Source organism: Hyla sarda, chromosome 8 (assembly GCF_029499605.1).
Source record: "Hyla sarda isolate aHylSar1 chromosome 8, aHylSar1.hap1, whole genome shotgun sequence".
NCBI classification, from domain to species: domain Eukaryota; kingdom Metazoa; phylum Chordata; class Amphibia; order Anura; family Hylidae; genus Hyla; species Hyla sarda.
In genome coordinates this window covers 110,740,637-110,757,637 of record NC_079196.1, presented here as the reverse complement: position 1 = coordinate 110,757,637, position 17,001 = coordinate 110,740,637, and the positions used below count along the sequence as shown (strand labels likewise).

Sequence of the window (17,001 nt, the reverse complement as noted above, 5' to 3'; positions counted from 1 at the left end):
TGTATCTAGCACGAATTGTAATGACCGATCGTGGTCTTTTGAGTATATTTATACTTTGTTGTGATTTATACTGGGCACACCCCCCCTTATTTGCATATGTAATTAGGGGGCCTATATATATGCGCGATGCTTTGCTGTTCACTATGCTTGAGAAAGGCTTTATTGCTAAGCCGAAACGTTGCTGTTTTGCACAGATGTGTGAATAAAAACACAGTTTGATTCAATCAAGATTGGAGTGCCGCTTTTACCTTCAGTTATTATATATATATATATATACATATATATATACATATATATATATATATATATATTTTTTTTTTTTTGTCTTCTTCTTCTTCAGACCCTATCATAGGACTAATGCTTATCCAATACCACCAGCAGATGGAAACACTCCATTGCAACTTTTGTTGTGAGCAGCAGTTTCTAAAAACAAATGCCTCATAGCGGATTTCCCATCCATTGATCAATGGATGGTAAATTTTGTTTTTATCATTCACTGACCACAAAAACCAATGCATGGTCAAGCAACAGCAATGACGCACCCTTGTGTATAGGCCTGAGACCCTAATGTCATTTAACAGGATTCAGCACCACCCGCAGACAGCTACCTGTCATGTCATGTCAAACCGGCACAGGTGTGCTAGATTATTATTATCATTATTATTTTTTATTTGTTTTTTTTACACCAATCAGTGTGCAAACATGGCCATTAAAACGCTAAATGAATAGAAGTTCATAAACCAGTCAGTGCCACTCATCATTTTGGTCTCCAATTCTCAAACTCAAATTCTCACCCACAGAGGATTAAATGAGAATGTTTCTTGTTTAACACTGGAATGGGGTGGTGCACTGTTCACTACCCAAAGATATTGCCACATTGGGTCAATGCATAGGGCGATGGAAGCAAGCTTCCAAATCAGCTCCCGTTCTCAAAAATCAATTTAATTTATGGTCCCCAGATAGGGAACGTCTCAGATATTAAAGTGATAAGAACAGATTTTTGATTGAAAATACCTTCAATACCAATCAAATGTCAATCACGTACACAATAAATAATACATTTACCATGTCTATCGCAAGCCCTTTTTTTTACACTTGATCTAAGCCAAAAGGCTCAGAGGGGATAACCGGGAAAGAGGTGGAACCAACCATGTCCCCTTCATGAGCACTCACATTACTCATAGGAATGGAAGGAAGGCTGGCAGCCAGTCATATATATACATACAACAGAGGCTAAAGCAACATTATTACATAAAAGAAGGACAGGAGTCCATTCCACTCTGACGGAGCATTTAGCAATGCAATCCATAGCCTGGCATTTGCAGGAAACCCCATCACTCCTCCTCCTTGCATATAAGACAATGTTTAAGATCTGTATATGAAAACAACACGCCTACCTTTGTTGCATGTAGCTGCTTCCCTGGCTGTAGTTGCCACACTGGCTGTAGCTGCATCCCTGGCTGTTCCAACATGGGATCACACCAACTGTAACAAGAAACTGCATCCTTTTGGACTCTTGTATTTGCTGAATCCGGCTAATCTGATAACCCATGGTGGTGCTGCTGGTGATTCTGGTCTTCTTGCCATCTGTTGGGCCTATGTGCTAACTCAAACATCACCTGGGTGTCCATGGTAACCAACACAACATGGTCATCTGCTTTTTACACTTAGTCATGGCAGTGGCATTGAATGTCATTTTAAAAGTGCTAAGGGTCCTGGTGCAATAATCCTACCATGAGGACCAGCCTCAATGGCTTTGTAGATTGCACTCATGTCTGCAACTCCATATACATTTTTTTTCTTCACGCTTCTTTCTTCATCCTTTTTTCTTTCTGTCATTCAGACTTTCATTCATTCGTTCTCACTCAATCACTTGCTTTAATTCATTTGTTCTCACTCACTCACTCACTCACTCAACCACTCACTCACTCATTTTCACTCTCTCACTCACTCAGTCAGTCTATCTCTCTCTTTTTCTTTCTTTTTTTATTATAAATTTTTAATATATTTTTTTCGTCTTCTTCTTCAGACCCTATCATAGCACTAATGCCTATCCAATACCACCAGCAGATGGAGACACTCCATTGCAACATTGGTTGTGAGCAGCAGTTTCTAAAAACAAATGCCTCATGGCAGATTTCCCATCCATCAATGGATGGTAAATTTTGTTTTTATCATTCACTAACCACAGAAACCAATGCATGGTCAAACAACAGCAATGACGCACCCTTGTGAATAGGCATGAGACCCTCACGTCATTTAACAGGATTCAGCAACACCTGCAAGACAGCTACCTGTCATGTCATGTCATGTCAAACCTGCACAGGTGTGCTAGATTATTATAATTCTTTTTTTTTTTTTTTACACCAATCAGTGTGCAAACATGGTCATTAAAACGCTAAATGAATAGACGTTCATAAACCAGTCAGTGCAACTCATCCTTTTGGTCTCCAATTCTCAAACTCAAATTCTCACCCACAGAGGATTAAATGAGAATCATTCTTGTTTAACACTGGAATGGGGTGGTGCACTGTACCCAAAGATACTGCCTGATCGGGTCAATGCATAGGGCGACGTTCTCCCATTCTCAAAAATCCATTTAATTTAGGGTCCCCAGATAGGGAATGTTTCAGATGTTAAAGGGATAAGAACAGATTTTTGATTGAAAATACCTTTACTACCAATCAAATGTCAATCACTTAAACAATAAATAATACATTCACCAGAACAGATGTTTTATATATATATATATATATATATATATATATATATATATATACACATATATATATATACACACACACACACATTATTTTATTGAAGAGTTGAGGTATGTGCTCACAAGTCACCCAAGTGCAAGTATTCACACAAAAAAAAAAACGTGCCTGAGGATGCGGTCTATCTCCAGCCCTTTTTTTTACACTTGATCTAAGCCAAAAGGCCCCGAGGGGATAACCGGAAAGGGGTGGAACCAACCATGTCCCCTTCATGAGCACTCACATTACTCATGGCTAGGCGAAACACCCGGAACGGCATTCTACTTGGTTTATGGCTCAAAAGACAAAACATGGTGGTAAAAGGTACGAAACATGGTAAAATATCGGTCAGCACCGTCATGACTTCATGACGTCATGTCGCCAAAACAAGGCCACCACAGGGCAGCTCCACCATGTGTGGTACATGGTACCCCTCGCGCCACAGGCCCCAAAAACAGTTGGGAGACACTGAAGGATAAATAGTATGTAACTTCATTGGAACCATATACATCCTTTAATTGAAGTTTCCGCCAATGAAACTTGCCCACTACCCCTGCTAACGGAATCACAAAAGGCATGCCATTGAGGGAGGAAAAGTTCAGAATGAAGATCAGTTTCCCAATCAGTCATAAAAGTTTCCGATCACTAGGCTTAGGGGAGTTAATCATTGCATAAAGGGAGGAAATGAGACCAGGTAGACCCAGGGTATAAAGTGAATGTGCTTCATAAGACCGAGGCCCGAGCGAGGCAAAAAAGGACAAAATCTGGAGGGCCCTATAACATTCCTGTGGAGGAACAGAATACCTTCCGATGAAGTCATCCAGAGATATAAGCCACTTTCGGATTAAGAACTTTGACAGGCAAGTCAGATTGGCCTCTATCCACCATTTAAATGCAGAGGGTTGAAGACCAGGCTGAAATAAAGGATTAGCTAGGAAGGGAAGAAGAGGGGAGACAGGCGATTGAAGAGACAGTTTAAAGCGTCCTGCGCGCCACAAAGAAAGCGCATGAAGGGCAATCCAGGCAGAGGAAGGGAGCAGAGAAGAGATAGGGCAAGAAGACCAAAGAAAAGCTGAGCAAGAATAAGGAGAGAGAATTTGAGATTCAAGATGCACCCAATGAGGTGCATCTGCAGGAACCTGGACCAGGGCCAACTGGGCTAATCTAGCAGCATAATAGTAGCACATGATGTGTGAAACAGACAACCCACCCGTCTATGGTAATGCATGAGAGTTCTATTGATCCTCGGGCGGGTCCTCCTCCATATGATTGCAAAGACATCACTCTGAAGGAGGCGTAGGGCACCCAAAGGAACAGGGATGGGCAATGTGCGGAATAAATATAACAAGCGTGGTAAAATAACCATTTTGATCACATTGCCTCTGCCCAACCAAGAAATATAGGGCAGATCCCATTTACGGAGATCAGATCTGATTGCCTTGAACATGGGGGATAATTAGCCTGATATAAAAGAGGCAGGGACTGGGTGAGTTTTATACCCAAATACGGCAGGCCTCTGCTAGAATCCTTAAAGGGGTAGTCCAGTGGTGAAAAACATTCCCTATACTAAGGATAGGGGATAAGTTGCAGATCGCGGGAGGTCCGACCGCTGGGGCCCTCTGCGATCTCTCTGTACGAGGGCAAGTCTCTCCGGCCACATAGCGGGTGTCGACCACCGCACGAATCGGCGGCCGACACGCCCCCTCAATATATCGCTATGGCAGAGCCGGAGATTGCCGAAGGCAGCGCTCCGGCTCTGCCATAGAGTTGTATTGAGGGGACGTGTCGGCTGCCGCATCGTGCGGAGGTCGACACACCTCCTTCCCGCGGGCTGTCGGAGCCCCACACAGGAGATCGCGGGGGCCCCAGCGGTCGAACCCCCAGCGATCTGCAACTTATCCCCTATCCTTAGGATAGGAGATAAGTTGTTCACCACTGGACTACTCCTTTAAATCCAAAATTTTATAAAATAATATGTTGCGTAGGGGTGGGAACATTACAAAATAAGACCTCAGATATAGTCATATTAACTTGAAGACCCGACTGCTCACTGAAAGTAGTCAACAGCTGGAATAGATTAGGAAGGGATACCAGTGGGTTGGTCAAGGTCAATAACAGATCGTCCGCAAAAAGACTAGTCTTATACATGGAGGAGCCCACCGAGACACCCCCAATATCAGGGTGATGGCGAACCAATGCAGCTATAGGTTCCATCACCAAGGCAGGTGACAGGGGGCAACCCTGCCACGTACCTCGCCGGACAGAAGTAGGTTTCTGTCCAGTTGTTGGTAGTTTCAAGTAAGCAGTCGGGTGTGAGTACAAGAGGTGCAAGACATGTACAAACGGGCCAGAAATCCTGAACTTAGACAGGACTGCAAACAGATATGGCCATGTAATGCTATCAAAGGCCTTTTCTATATCGAGGGCTAAAGCCAGCAGAGGTGTAGAGGTAGTATTAAACCACTGAATAAGATTCAGTATAGTACGTACATTATCGGGAGCTTGGAGCCCGGGAACAAATCCAACCTGGTCAGGGTGTACCAGGTGGGGAAGATAGCGGTTAAGACGTGCAGCTAAGATAGAAGTCAGAAGTTTAGAATCAACATTAAGAAGAGATATATGGCGATAGTTAGCTGGAAGAAGGAGATCTTTGTGAGGCTTAGGGAGAACTGTAATGAGAGCATCAAGAAAGTCAGAAGACAGAGAAGGAGTAGAAAAAAGAGAGTTGAGAAAAGCAGTCAAGTGTGGAATAAGAAGAGAAGTGTTTGTAGTAAGGAGCGGAAAGGCCACCAGGGCCAGGAGACTTGCCTGTCTTCAAACGATTGATGGCACTGGCTACCTCATCCTCAGTTATCGGGGCATTCAATAAGTCCCTATCTGATGAGGAGAGAGAGGGTAGGGATACTGTGGAGAGAAAAACAAGTGAGACATCCTCAATAGTGGGAGATGGGAGTGGGAGTGGCACTGTAGAGGGCTAGAAGGACACGGGCAGCGCGGAGCTCACAGCAGACGAGTCTTCCTCAGTGAGCCGCACGCATGTGCTCCTGTGAAACACCTTTTAAAAGGTTAACAAACTTTCTGAATGTCATTTTGAATACGTTGAGGGGTTTAGTTTCTTTAATGGTGTCATTTATGGGGAATTTCTCACAGTAAGGCCCACTCCATACTTAACTGGTCCCTAAAAAATTAGGATTTTGAAATTTTCGTGAAAATGTTGAAAATTTCTGCTATATTTTGAAGGCATACATTAACATTAACGTGGTCATAGCAGGAGACTCTCAGCCCCAAGTGTAGTTGGGCACCTACGCTGGGGTGGAGGTCCTGCACTTGTGGTCCATTGCTATGGGCGGTCCCCAGCATAATATGCACACAATGGAGGATGCCTGCAGACGGTCACAGGTACCACACTGGCATCCTACACCAGATAAATGTGTATGTGAATGCGTTTTTCATAATTTAGACATTAAACAACTACATTAGCGTGGTCTAAAGTGATAGGAGGTGCTCAACCCCAATATGTGCCCAACCACAATATGGGTTCACTCCTGTGGTAGATGTAAACAATGACTTTAGCTAACCCTCAAAACTGATGTAAAATTGAGACATTAGCCAGTATATCCTTATATGAAGGACATACCTGAGCCTGCACACCACGCCAAGGTTATACTTTGAAGCCCTCTAATGTCTTCAAAAAGTAAAAACATGTCATCTTTATGATGCCAACATAAAGTAGACATATTGTTTTTGTGAATCAATGTATATTTTATTTGGAATATCCATTTTCCTTACAAGCAGAGAGTTTCAAAGTTAGAAAAATTCCAAATTTTCATGAAATTTTTAGATTTTTCACCAAGAAGTAACGACAAATATTTACTACTATGTTAAAGTAGAATATGTCATGAAAAAACTATCTTGGAATTAGAAAAGGTCCTTAAAGGGGTACTTCAGAGGAAAACCTTTTTTTTTTAAATCAACTGGTGCCAGAAAGTTAAACAGATTTGTAATTTACTTCTATTAAAAAATCTTAATCCTTCCAGTACTTATTAGCTGCTGAATACTACAGAGGAAATTATTTTCTTTTTGGAACACAGTGCAGTGCTCTCTACTGACATCTCTGTCCATTTTAGGAACTGTCCAGAGCAGCATATGTTTGCTATGTGTATTTTCTCCTACTCTGGAACATTCTTAAAATGGACAGAGATATCAGCAGAGAGCACTGTGCTCATGATGTAAGCAGAGAGCTCTGTGTTCCCCTGTAGTATTCAGCAGCTAATAAGTACTGGAAGGATTAAGGTTTTTTTTATAGAAGTAATTTACAAATCTGTTTAACTTTCTGGCACCAGTTGATCAAAGAAAAAAAAAAGTTTTCCACCGGAGTACCCCTTTAAGGTGAAAATGGGCTGAGTCCCTAAGAGATTAAATAAATAATTGATGTAATGTTTTCAAGACTGAGGCCCTATGGTCGTCGACGTCATATATTACCTGTGGAATTACCACAAGTAGCCAATCAAACAGGTTGGAGCGATAACAATGAACCATAACTGATCAAATGAAACGTTCGCACTTTCACAGTCAGAGGGGGGGGGGGCACTGAGAGGCAGGGGCTGGAAAAGGTGTTAGCTCCCTGGCGGAGGACTGCCAGCTCGATTTTAAGATACAAGTCCAAGCTTTTTCACTGCAGCCACTTCTAGCGTTATGCGCCCACTTATCCAACGGCACAGAAGCTGAATTTGCTCTTGTCCAAGTTGCTGGGGCTGCAGTCCCTCCCTTTTGAAGTGGACAGTCAGTCATGAGAATGGGGGTGCGCTGAGAAGCAGGGGCTGGGACAGGCAGTAGCTGGCCTCTCGGCGGACCACCAGCTTGATTTTAAGATACAAGTACAAGCTTTTTCACTGCAGCAACTTATACACTGCAGCAAATTTTACACTATTGGAGTTGGAATTACCATGGCTGCTGGCACTAGACTTGCCCTCCAATGGGTCCTCAATAAAGAGATAAGCAAATCAAATTGGACAAATCAAATTTAAAAAAAATTCACTACTCTCTAGTCGTCGTCATATATTACCTCTGGAATTACCACAAGAATCCAATGAAACAGGTTTTAGCGATAACAATGAACCATAACTGATTAAATGATTTGCAGTTCCACACAGAGTAAGACAGTTGGTGGGGGGGGGGGGGGCGGGGGCGCTGAGAGGCAGGGTCTGGAACAGGTGGTAGATCGCCTTGCGACAGACCGACAGCTTGATGCTCACCAGAATGGGTACTCAAAAAATTAAAATAAATTCATTAAAACAAATTACATTACAAAAATCTCTTTAATCTCTTCAATTTTTATGCTATATGGTCTCCCTGCTGCCATATCCAGACGCTCTGAGGCAGTGATTCTAATAGTGATGCCTGTAATCTGCATGTCATACTGAATAACAGTATTATTTTTTTACGAACACAGCACATTCCCTATGTGTGTGTGTTAGGAGGGCAAAGTGTTCTACAACCCTATTGAGGCTCTCAGAAATAGTCGTTTTTAATAGCGATTTGCCGCGAATAAATTCGGACCAAAACACATTTTTTTGGAAAAAATTAAGTCATCCTTGTGTCGAGATATCATTTTTTGTTTCTAAACCTCAACCAATGAGAAAATCCTGCATGCGTCCCTGGTGAGCGACTATGTATACATTGTATGCACCACCATTCTCTCTTGGTGCTTCCAAGCCATGCTATGTCAGTAATTTCTTTATAGCAGTGTTATCCAACTGGGGTGCTTTTGGCTGTTCAGGCATGCTGGGAGTTGTAGTTTTGCAACAACTAGTTGCACCATGGTTGAGAAACTCTGTCTTATAGGCTAAAGCAGCAGCTTAAATAAGAATTCATTTATCATTATGTTATCCCCTAACCACAGTATAGGGAATAACAAACAGATGGGTTTGGGGGCCTGACTGCCGGGACCTCCACCGATCCAAAGAATGAATGGTGCACGGCACCTGCGTTTCCACCGCTCTATGCATTTAGGGGCCGGCAAACATTTATGAGCCCATCAACAAAGAAAGGCTTAGTTGGCATCACACCGCTAACAGTATAGGAACAGAATCACATACGGTTCTAAATCCTCGGTGCCAGTCGATGCAGAAAAAGATCATGATAAGCTACCCAAAAGAAGCTGTGACTGCACACAGAGGTTATGTGAACCAGAAATAATACATTTATTTCCCCATAGCAGGTAAGATTACGGGAGCACAGTCTAACCACCAACGTGCTCGTTTCGCATCAGGTAACGCTTTGTCAAGGCATGATGGGAAAGAGGTGTGCTGACTCTTTAACCCCATGTTAGCCAATCCCGTTCCATACACAAACATCACGCATACAAACAAAACGTTAAAAATGATATACATAAAAACTACACGACACCATCCTAATAAAGTATCATTGTGTCATTAAGACCAGATATAACAATTGCATTTGTCTGAATTATCCAAACGGCTTCGGCCTGCACTTTCAGTGTGCATTATGCATCGTAAACCCATGAATTTTAAACCAGTAACATCTCTCTGTGTACATCTTGCATGTGAGCAATAAATCTTGTGGATCCTTTCCCCATACGAATGGAATACAGATGTTTATTGAATCTATGGAAAAGGGGACTAATCTTTTTACCAATATAGAATTTATTGCAGAGACATGTAATAGTGTAAACAATATAATCAGACCGACATGTAATGAAATCTGACTTTATGTGTTGAATAGGGCCCAATTGAATACATCAAGATGTAAAAAGATATTTGAAAATTGCCTTGTGGCAGATCTCGATGTAGCCAACTTGGACGATGTACAGGCAACCAATTACCCACACTCTCATCATGAAGGTTAAGGGTTCTACAAAAGGAAAATATAGGGGGTTGTTCAGTCATTTCTGCTAACTCGTTATCAGCTTTCAAAATGCGCCATTTTTTATTTATAACATACATCGGACTATGCTCAAAGGAAAAGACTGCACGCCTAAATGCATTTTTATTCCTATTTTACATTTACCAAAAATGAGAAGTTTGGCTTTTCTGTGTACTTGCCCTTGTAAAGGCCTCTGAGATGGTAAGTTCATCATAACCTCGAACTCTCAGCTTTAGAATGTGTCGGCAGATAAGAACCATTTGGCCCATCTAGTCTGCACAATAATCTGAATACTATGAATAGTCCCTGGCCCTTTTTTATATGAAGGATAGCCTTATGCTTATCCCATGCATGTTTAAACTCCTTCACTGTATTTGCAGCGACCACTTCTGAAGGAAGGCTATACCATGCATCCACTACTCTCTCAGTAAAGTAATACTTCCTGATATTTTAAGCCTTTGCCCCTCTAATTTAAAACTATGTCCTCTTGTGGTAGATTTTCTTTGTTTAAAGGAAATCTGTCATCAGCATCACCCGCACTAAGCCTGTTACACAGGCTTGTAGTGCGGGTGATGCTGATTAAAACGCTATGTACCTTATTAAAAACCGAGCAGTGGATGTTTAGAAATCTTTATATTTACTTACCTGTCAATCACAGGCTTGGGGCTCAGTTACGTCAGCGGGACTCGGGACTCGGAAGCGGGACTCGGCCGGCCATTGATGTAAAGTTTCCTGTGATCTAAAGTTTTTACAAGTGCGCATGTGCGGGTTTACGCTAGCGTAAACTCGGAAGCGGGACTCGGCCGGCCATTGATGTAAAGTTTCCTGTGATCTAAAGTTTTTACAAGTGCGCATGCGCAGGTTTACGCTAGCGTTAACCCGCGCATGCGCACTTATAAAAACTTTAGATCACAGGAAACTTTACATCAATGGCTGGCCGAGTCCCGCTTCTGAGTTTACGCTAGCATAAACCCGCGCATGCGCACTTGTAAAAACTTTAGATCACAGGAAACTTTACATCAATGGCCGGCCGAGTCCCGCTTCCGGGTCCCGAGTCCCGCTGACGTAACTGAGCCCCAAGCCTGTGATTGACAGGTAAGTAAATAAGGTAAGTTAATAAGGTACATAGCGTTTTAATCAGCATCTACCGCACTACAAGCCTGTGTAACAGGCTTAGTGCGGGTGATGGTGATGACAGATTTCCTTTAAATATGCTCTCCTCCTTTACCGTGTTGATTCCCTTTAAGTATTTAAAAGTCTCTATCATATCACCTCTGTCTCTTCTTTCTTCCAAGCTATACATGTTAAGGTCCTTTAACCTTTTCCTGGTAAGTTTTATTCTGCAATCCATGCACTAGTTTAGTAGCTCTTCTATGATTTCTATCTAGAGTATCTATATCCTTTTGAAGATACGGCCTCCAGTACTGCGCACAATACTCCAAGTGAGGTCTCACCAGTGTTCTGTACAGCGGCATGAGCACTTCTCTCTTTCTACTGCTTATATCTCTCCCTATACATCCAAGCATTCTGCTTGCCTTTCCTGCTGCTCTATTACATTGTCTTCCTACCTTCAAGTCTTCTGAAATATTTACTCCTAAATCCCTTTCCTCAGATACTGAGGTCAGGACTGGGTCAAATATTCTATATTCTGCTCGAGGGTTTTTATGCCCCAGGCGCATTATCTTGCACTTATCCACATTAAATTTCAGTTGCCAGAGTTCTGACCATTCTTCTAGTTTTCCTAAATTCTTTTCCATTTGGCATATCCCTCAAGCAACATCAACCCTGTTACATATCTTTGTGTCCTCAGCAAAAAGACACACCTTACCATAGAGACCTTTTGCGATATCACTAATGAAGATATTAAACAATGTTGGTCCCAGTACAGATCCCTGAGGTACCCCACTGGTAAAAAGACCTTGCTCTGATTATACTCCATTGACTACAACCCTCTGTTGTCTGTCATTCAGCCACTGTCTAATCCACTCAACAATATGGGAGTCCAAGCTCAATGACTGTAGTTTATTGATAAGTCTTCTATGTGGGACAGTGTCAAAAGCCTTACTAAAATCTAGATATGCGATGTCTACTGCCCCTCCGCCATCTATTATTTTAGTCACCCAGGCAAAAAAATCAATAAGATTTGTTTGACATGATCTCCCTGAAGTAAACCCATGTTGTTTTTCGTCTTGCAATCCATGGGATTTTAGATGTTCCACAATCCTATCCTTTAGTAGGGTTTCCATTAATTTCCCCACTATTGATGTCAGACTTACTGGCCTATAGTTGCTTGATTCCTCCCTACTACCATTCTTGTGAATGGGCACAACATTTGCTCATTTCCAATCTTCCGGGAGGACTCCTGTTACCAGTGATTAGTTAAATAAATCTGTTAACGGTTTTGCGAGCTCACCACTAAGCTCTTTTAATAATTTTGGATGCATCCCATCAGGCCCCTGTGACTTATTTGTCTTCACTTTAGATAGCAAATGTAGAACCTCTTCCTCTGTATCGACACATGCATCAGACAATTCATTAGTCTTCCTCCCTAATGGAGGTCCTTTCCTTCTATTTCTTCTCTAAAAACTGAACAGAAGTATTCATTAAGGCAGTCGGCTATCCATAAGTTGACATGACTGTTGTAAAAAAGACACGTAGACTGAATTGTTCCTCCTCAATCTTAAAAATTGCCCATAGGGCAATGCATGTTTAACATTGGATAGGTGAAATCTATCTCGGCCTTTTGGCTAAGATCAAGTGTAGTATCTGTTCTTATCAGTTTCATGCTGGTGGAGAATGCCCGCCGGCCGGTATGGGACTGGTGGGGATGGGTGCTGCAAGGAGGGGACAGGTGTACCAGGGCTTTCAGGGGCTGGTTCTGAGGAATCAGCTTGACGGCTGCCCCGATGTGACCTGCTCCCTCCGGGTCTCGCCGAGAGGGTCTAGAGCCAAGGTACTTTTGTGCCTCGGGGAATGGTGACCCCCGAGGTGCCGAAACTCACTGGGTGTACTGGCTCACTGAGTGGAAGCACGGGCACCATAATCTCTTCACCTTTTGGCACTCACCTATTGATTACCGGCCTTCTGGCTAGGATCAGAGAAATTTTTATAGATCTGGCCTGATGTCCGGGCAGTATATCTGCACACATTCACTTATTTATTTCCTTTTTGTCTCACTGTGTCCCTTTTTGCATTTTGTGTGTCCACAGGATTTGTCAAGATGCGGTAGCCCTTCTGGGTGTCCCTCCTGGCGGTCTAGGGGAGGTGTGTGTGGCCATTAGGTTGCGCACCTCCCTGCAAACACCCCGGGTACTCCTGCCTAGGCAGGGTACCTACCGTTATCGGCTCTGTGGGCAGATACCTTGGCTAACGCCAAGGGGGATGCTGGGAGCATTTGTGGTCCCTTTGTAGCTTCGGCGAAAAGGGACATCGAACCTGGAACCTCGCAGGTACCTTTTGGTCCTGAGGTGAAGGGTAAGGTTTGTTGGGAGGCCTCTCTCCTTTTGGAGAAGGGCTTGCGATAGACCGCATCCTCTGTGCATGTTTTTTTTTTTGTGAGACCACGTTCCTCGGCTCTAAACAAAAAAAATTGGATAGGTGAAAGCTACTAAAATGTAGAAGTGTATTTGTAATTTTTAAGAGGGGGCTACACAGCACCAGGCCAACTATGCATCACTACTAACCTTCCTACACTCCATGGGCTGACGCTCTGCATCCAACCCATGGTGTGGTACACTGAAGTTATGGATCTCTTGATCAAAAGGGGCATAGCTGCACATAACAAGGAAATAATTCTACCACTGTACAAATCACTAGTCAGACCAATCATGGAATAGTGTGTACAGTGCTGGGAACCAGTGTATAAGAAAGATATAGTGGAGCTGGAGAGGATTCAAAGATGGGCAACCAGAGTAATAAGGGGAATGGAAAGACTACAGTACCCAGAAAGACATAGGGTTATTGAGTTAGAAAAAAAGACAGCTTATAGGCAACCAAATAACTATATATAAGTATATCAGGGGGCAATACAGAGATCTCTCCCATGATCTACTTATACCAAGGCTGTATCTATAACAAGGGAGCATTCTCTGCGACTAGAGGAAAGAAGGTTTCTACACCAGAACAGATGAAGGTTCTTTGCTATAAGAGCAGTGAGACTATGGAACTCTCTGCCATAGGAAGTGGTCATGGTGAACACAATAAAAGAAGCTGAATGCATTTATGGACAGTAGTAACATTATAGGTTATGGAAACTAGGTTTTTAGAACAGAACAATGATTCAGAGATTGATTCATATTGGAGTTGGGAATGCATTTTCCCCTTGATACGGAGTAATTGGCATCCGCCTCATGAGGATTTTTTTCCTTCCTCTGGATCAACACAGGAGGGACACAGTAGGGATATAGGTTAAACTTAATGGATGTTTCTTTCTCTTTTTTCAATCTTGTGGGCAGAAGGTGCAACACAATTTTTCTTGGAAACCTGTAGATGTAGATGTTACAGTCTTTTAATTCCCAACTGCTGACACTGAAGTGGTTGCTTGTGTGTGTGCTGAGAAGAGGTGCTGCTTCAATGTGACAGATGAAGTAAATTTTGTAGGAAATTGATTGCTGACGTTAGAGCTTTGGACTGAGTAGTTAGGTCTTACCCAGAACCTCAGATCTAGCCACTGAAAATATAAAATCTGTGCATCTGTGTCCACCAGCAATCACAAGATAGACATGCAAAGACATTTAGACTATGAACCCGAGGAGGCACCAACTTAACCTTTTCAGGACGTAGGGCGTATGCATACGCCCGTGGGAATTCCTGTCCCCGCCGCTAGCCGGTTGGGGACCGGACCGGGATGCCTGCTGAAATCATTCAGCAGGCATCCCGGCACATCGCCGAGGGGGGTCCTGAGACCCCCCATGTCGGCGATCGCAGAAAATCGCATGTCAATTCAGACATGCGATTTTCTGCTATTCCGGGCTGATCGAGTCTCTGGTGACCCGATCGCCCGGAAAATAGGGATGATCGGAGCTGTCAGTGACAGCCCCGATCATCCTGAGGGATAGGAGCGAGATTGCAGTGCTGCGATCTCCTCCTATCCCCTGCCATTAGTCAGAAATGAATTTTGACCAATGGCAGCGCGCGACAGGGGGTTGCCATGAAAACCCCCTGCTCTGCCCACACCTGGATGTCGGGCAGAACGGGGGGAGAAGATGTCGGCGGTTACCTGAACAGAAGATGCCGTGGGGACCGCTGATCGTGGGTTGAGACTGCGGAGATCAGCAGCGCAGGTAGGGAAGCAACGGTGGGGTGGGGGGAATGAAGGGGGCAGTAAAGCGATCTTTACTGCTGCCCTTCAAGTGGTTGCCAAACTGCAACTCCCAGCATACCTAGACAGCCAAAGGCTGTCTGGGCATGCTGGGAGTTGTAGTTTTGCAACATCTGGAGGGTCACAGTTTGGAGACCACTATTACAGTGGTGCCCAAACGGTGGCCCTCCAGATGTTGCCAAACTACAACTCTCAGCATGCCTAGACTGCCCAGGCATGCTGGAAGTTTTAGTTCTGTAACATCTGTCCCTTCAGATTTTGCAATTTTCATGAAAACTTTGAAAATTGCTGCTATACTTTGAAGCCCTCTAATTTTTTCAAAAAGTACAAATATGTCCATTTTATGATGCCAACATAAAGTAGACATATTGTATTTGTGAATCAATATAAAATTTATTTTGAATATCCATTTTCCTTCCAAGCAGAGAGCTTCAAAGTTAGAAAAATGCAAAATTTTAAAAATTTTCATGAAATTTGGGTATTTTTCACCAAGAAAAGATGCAAGTTACGACAAAAATTTATCACTAAAATAAAGTAGAATATGTCACGAAAAAACTATCTCAGAATCAGAATATTCGGTAAAAGCATCTTAGAGTTATTAATGCTTAAAGTGACGGTGGTCAGAATTACAAAAAAAGGGCTGCGTCCTTAAGGTGAAAATGAGCTGTGTCCTTAAGGGGTTAAGGAGGATATAACTATATTTTGGCACAGGATCATGTTTATTTGTGTTTTTAACTTGGTACATTTTGTAATGACCTGTTTTGGAGGATACATTTTTTAATATTTAATTGTGGGTTAACCCCTTCAATATTATTATAACTGACGAAGCTAAAATATTACATGTGGCCTTATGCTAACACCAAAAAGATGCATACGTTCTTGTTCTTCTGTATGATGTTAAAATAGCCTGGCACTGCTCAGTCAACACAATGTAGAATACTCTCATAATTGCAAGGGGAGAATTACACATACAGCATAACAAAGCACAATTTATCACAGCAAAAAACTGCAGAAAAGAGAAAGAAACTGTAAAAAAGTAATACAAACATTTCTACAGCTACAGATAAAAGGAAATGTTCCCCGTAAATAGAGGCTGTGTGATTTATGGAAGGCTTTGTGATGCTGATATGTAAAAATGTCAGTGTGCTGAAAAAAGCGCATATGAAAGGGAAGACTCATTAAATCAAACACTAATTTAGTAATCAGTAGAATAAAGGTAGTCATGAAAGCGATGAGATGTGAAAATGTAACAAAGAGCAACACATGATTGCAGGCTTCCAGGTGTCATTTCGCAGCTTGTCTAAATGTATTTCTACCTCTCTCAGCCCTGCTTTTAGTGTCCTTTCTTCTCTGGCATCTCGTTGTTATGCTGCAATCTTAACAAATGCAATTGCTAAAATAATGCATCCACACACACAAAAAGCAAACAAAATCACTTTTAAGTAGTATGGAAGTCTATGAGAGCTGCCAATTAGAAATCAAAAAGTAATTTATAATAGAACTAGTAAATTGTGGCACATTTAGAAGATTATCATGAGATATAGATATCACATTGACAAATAAATTACAGCATACATGGTATTAACTACAATTCACAGAGTTTAATGGCAGCAACTAAAGGGAAATTAACCCCTTCTTCCTCTCATGATACTGCCTAACATTTTGTGTAAGATGGAACACTATAATTTATCAATTGTTGAATTAGAATTATTATTACTAAAAACTGATGCCTGTATTATCTAGATTCGGAACCAGAAATAATACACATATTACAATATTATATGTTAAACAGTTTTTTCTATACTTTATTTATACATTTTTGACAAACACGCCTCCCTCATCAGACTATGAGGATTATTTTGTGGGATGAGTTCTAGTAGTTTTGATTCATGCTATTTTGGGTGAGTTTTATAATTGTTTTTGGAAGGTGGATGGAAAAAAAAGCTATTCTGCAATTCTTGTTAGTATTTCTAATTTAAGGAGATCCCAATGCAATTTTTGTGATATGTTTGCTTTGTTGCTAGGGTCGTTATAACTAAA

At 42.2% G+C, this 17,001-nt stretch overlaps 1 non-coding gene and 2 pseudogenes across 1 annotated transcript; 1 reads left to right on the top strand and 2 right to left on the bottom strand.

The window, feature by feature from the left end:
* Nucleotides 1-839: 839 nt before the first annotated feature.
* On the bottom strand, nt 840-1,027 carry LOC130285750 (U2 spliceosomal RNA). The gene has a single exon (XR_008847398.1). It is a non-coding gene; the product is annotated as a U2 spliceosomal RNA (small nuclear RNA).
* Nucleotides 1,028-2,520: 1,493 nt separating this feature from the next.
* Nucleotides 2,521-2,690, bottom strand: LOC130290110 (U2 spliceosomal RNA; annotated as a pseudogene).
* Nucleotides 2,691-12,367: 9,677 nt separating this feature from the next.
* Nucleotides 12,368-12,465, top strand: LOC130290034 (U2 spliceosomal RNA; annotated as a pseudogene).
* Nucleotides 12,466-17,001: the final 4,536 nt, after the last annotated feature.